Source organism: Artemia sp. Qi Xiang Cuo, chromosome 17, assembly GCF_049724085.1.
Source record: "Artemia sp. Qi Xiang Cuo chromosome 17, ASM4972408v1, whole genome shotgun sequence".
Lineage (NCBI taxonomy): Eukaryota > Metazoa > Arthropoda > Branchiopoda > Anostraca > Artemiidae > Artemia > Artemia sp. Qi Xiang Cuo.
In genome coordinates, this window is record NC_142810.1 from 15,500,362 (window position 1) to 15,505,247 (window position 4,886).

Here is a 4,886-nt window from a genome sequence, read left to right on the forward strand (position 1 = left end):
AGCATAGAATTCAAATGGTCTGAAGGGTCTTAACTCAGGACATGAATATCCAGATAAAACCAAATCGCAATAACAAGAATACTTTTTTTATTTGGTTTGAATGAAACTGGTAAAGGGTTGAAATTTTAATCGCTTTCGAATTGAAGGTAAGTCTGAGGGATTGCTGACTCCCATGCCACATCAAATAAATATCAGAATAGGATTAGAATATATTCATCCTTCCCAAGTCGAATGATTCGATTGACCTAACTTCACTTCTTGGCTGTGGTCGCTATAATACACTAGTACCAAGTTAGGAGTTAGGCTAATATAAAATATTGTTTATTATTGGAGTATGCATAAAGTTGAAACTAATAAAGTCGTAGGCGCTGATAAAAGAATTTTAAAATAGAAATCCAGAATAGTCCTTAGAAATCAAGTAGTGAGGTGGTTATGGATTTGAAAACGCCCATAGTGGGAATACTATTGGAGCTACTACTAATTCTTCTTAAAAAAGTCGTATGCATTTTAGACAAATATATGGCAGCCATTAGTCATCCGTGCCCCAACCTCAAAAAGCCCTAATGCCCCTCCCCAAAGTTTTCGGTCCCTCCCCCCATTTTTTAATACTTTTTTTGGTTTAATTTTTTCTGAAATTTAATTTTTTTTTAACATAGAAATATTTTTCAACTTTTTTTTACATGTCTTAAAATGACATTTTTTACACGTCAAAAATTAATATTTTCGAAATACGAAATGAGAATGATAGAGATATGTTTGTCGTGATTTCTACTATTAGAAAAATAATGTTTTTAGTAGCTGTTTTTTTGGACTGAATTTTTTTTTCAAATTTTGACTTTTTTTATTTATTCGACTGTAAGAATGGTACTCTATGGCTGCTCATCAACGCTACGTGGCTGTCCCAGTGGTATTCTATGGCTGGTTATCGACACTACCTAGTTTATTGTGTGTTTCAATCAGTATTTTTGGTACATTGGAAGGATAAACACTTGCATCATATTTTAAAAAAAAGTGAAGATTAAATATCCGAAGAAAGTGTGTGTGTATGATAAAAGCCATCGTTACGCTGAATGCTAACAAAGACAAATATTTTAATTGTAAAACAAATAATTGCGGGGATCTCATTGGAAAATATGCATGCATTGGCTTGACAGTGAGAGATTAAATTTCTTTGGAGTAACAAAACAAATCAGTTCTTTTGATGGTGGATATGTGAGAATATAGTTTCCTGATATAATACTGCTCATAGAGAATCCCAAGAAGAAAATAATAGTTCATGAAAAGGGGCATCTTCTTGCTAGAGCTTGCGGTAACACGTTGCCCAGTGATAAACCCTATCACTAGCTTTTGGGTATTAGCATACAACGGAAGGTCAAAAAGAAGAAAGGTGTACTGCTGCACTAATGTCATAAATATATCTTGCCAACATGCCAAAACTGTTACCTGTAAAAATATAATATGGTAGTAGACAGTGAAATCGAAAGTAGAATAAAAAGGGCATTAGCATACAATAAAACAGCAGTGTATAATGATGAATTAATAGAAAACAAAGCGGATGTTAACACTATTGCTACCTTCCATCGTATACCAACAGATATAGTCAATAAACCTAATAAAATCAATGTCAAAACGCCTATTAAGCTTATAGGTGACACCACAGTACTAATTTTGTATGACTCGAAATGGATTAATGATTATTCTACTGGTCACGAATTTAGAGAAGAGAATACCTATACTATCAAGAGAGAACATGATGAATTATTTTATGGAACATATTCAAAATGTCCAAAGCTGTTCTTTGATATTAATAATGTATAATAATGTATGTAACATATTTTTATGTTAATACAATATTCTAAATGTCGTTATTTCCTTTGTTATGTTTCCAATTATTTTTAGGGTACGCTAGCAAGTTTAGAATGTTTTTTAAAAAGTCGATGATGTAAATTAAAATAATTTTCAGAGACATAGATACTGGCTCATAGGCAGCAGGCTCATAGGGGATATAATATAATCTGAGATACATTAACAGGGCTTTTACCATAGTCGGAGAGAGATGAAAAGAATTCTTTTATAGTTAGAGATATATGAAGTGGGAATTTATCAACTATTGCTTTGTATTGGCGTAGGCATAAAGTTGAAATTAATATAGTCTTATATATTTTGAACAAAGATACAGCACCCATGTGAGCATGGGCGTAGGCAGCATTAGGCAGCATATTGTCTAGGGGGGGGGGCAATCGATAGTGTGATGGAGTTTTATCATCTGCTTTTTCCAAACCATCTGCTTTTTCTACCATATCTAATGTAAATTTGAAGGTTTAGTGTGGGGGGGCCCGGGCCCCCCTGCCCCCCCCTCCCTACGACCATGCATGTGAGGGAAATGATAGAATAATGCCTTTCTGAAAGGTATTGCTTAGTATTAGGTTATGCATAAAGTGAAAATTAATCAAGCCTTATATATTTTAAGTGATGATACACCAGCCCTATGAGGTAAATGATATAATAATACCTTTTGAAAATTATTGCTTAGTATTGGGATATGCATAAACTTGAAATTAATAAAGTCATATATATTTTAAGAGATGAAACGACAGGTCTATGAAGAAAATAATCGAATAATGCCTTTTGAAAATTATTGTTTAGTATTGGAGTATGTATAAAGTCGAAATCCATAAAGTAGTATATTTTTTAAGCGATGATACGATAGGCCTATAAGGGAAAGGATAGATTAAGGCCTTTTGAGAAGTATTTTTTAGAATTAGGGTATGCTTAAACTAGAAAATTAATAGAGTCGTATATATTTTAAGCGAGGATATGGCAGCAATATAAGGGAAATGATAGAATAAGGCTTTTTGAAAAGTATTGTTTACTATTAGAGATATGCATAAGCTCGAAATTAATAAAGTTATATAGATCTTAAGTGACGATTCAGCTCGTATGAGGGAAATGATAGAACAATTCCCTTCTATAGGCATTGCTTTGTATTGGGGTATGCATAAACCTTGCAAGGATCCTGCAACTCAACCAAACAAGGATCCTGGGCTGCAGAGATCGGTGAAGCATGATGGTCCCAAGTCCGTAAAATAAGGAAGGTTGGGTAATAGGCTTGCAACCTATCCCCGTAAAGTTCCAAATTGCAAAAGAAACATCGATGATAGCATCGGATACCCCATTACACCATTCGACGACGACCTCAGCACGTCCACAGACACGATTTATGACAGCAAAAAACTACTAAGAAACTTGGATTTTGGAATGTAAGGACACTAAACCAGCTGACAAAACCTGAACAAGTACTCAGAAAAATGAAGAAGTATAAGCTAGATTTCCTTGCTCTAATTGAAGTCAGGTGGATTGGATCTGGACATGAACAAATAGGAAAGGGTTACTCACTAATTTACAGCGGAAATGAATCCTAGCACCAGGCTGGAGTTGGGATAATGCTGTCTGACCAGGCCACCCAAGCAATAGTTGAATGGAAGCCAGTCAGGGAGAGATGCTTACTTGCAAGATTTGTAACCAACCATCTGAAAATTTCAATCATTGCATGTTATGCTCCTACAAATGATGCAGACGATACTGATAAGGAGTCATTCTACCAAGCTTTTCAGTCATTGACATCAGAAGTCCCATCACATGACCTTATTTGTGTGGTTGAGGACTTCAATACAATGGTCGGAGCAGAAAGAGACTACTGTCCACAAGTCCTAGGGAGACATGGTCTTGGTGAAATGAATTAAAACGGAGCCCTCCTGGTAGACTATGCTCTGAGTAATGATCTTATGGTTGGCATACCATAACCTTCTGGGGTAGGTTCATGGATGATGTGATGTGCGTTTGGAAACATGGATTGGACTCCTTAGACCTATTTTGTAAGCATTTAAATAGTTTTGATAATAATATTAAATTTACAGTTGAGTTTGAGGACAATAATAAATTACCTTTTCTTGATATTTTATTATTTAAAAGGGATCTCCATTTACTTTTCTCGATTTACAGAAAACCAACGCACAATGATAGGTATTTAAATTTTCATTCTTGCCACCCTATGTCGGTGAAAAGGGGGTTGTAATTTCACTAGTGGATAGAGCCTTTAGAATTTGTTCCCAGGAATTTCTGGATTCGGAATTGTTATACTTGATGGATATTTTGTTTTGTAATAGTTATCCAATTAAGTTCATTGACAAAATAATTGAAAATAGACGGGTTAAACATGATAGTAGGGTGTTTGAGGTTTCTCAGTCTTTAGATATAATTGTAGCAAAAAGTTTCATTTCATTACCATATGTACCTGGTTTGGGTGAGAAACTTTCACTGATTTTGCGTAAATTTGGTACTGATACATGTTTCCAATCGTTGAGGCCAATGAGTAGTTTCTTTAGTTATGGGAAGAATTTAACTCGGGGAAATTTAGTAAGCGGGGTTTATAAAATTCTGTGTTCCTGTGGGATGTTCTATGTTGGTAGGACACAACAATAATTTGTTGAGAGGTCTTTTGAACACCGAAAATCAATAGAAAAAACCCTAAAATTAAGTAAGCCTTTAGAAACTTTTGTTTCAGCTTTAGCAGATCATATTTGGTTTCAACCAGATCATTTTGTAAAATTTGATGAAGCCTTAGCTATTTCAAATCATAAAGGTTACACTCAATCGGTGAATAAACCCAAAGAAATTAAAAAAGTTATATGTACTAACCTTTCAATAAAAAGGGACACAGATAATTTGAATATTGACCCAATTTATGATACCATTCGAAAGAGTGAATCGACAATCATTGAGGGAGTTAAGATTTGAAATAGTAGCCAAGGGACTAGTTCACCTGCTAGACAAAAAAGTTTCGCTTCGGTAATGGCTAAGAACAAAAATATTTCGTAATTGAGTAA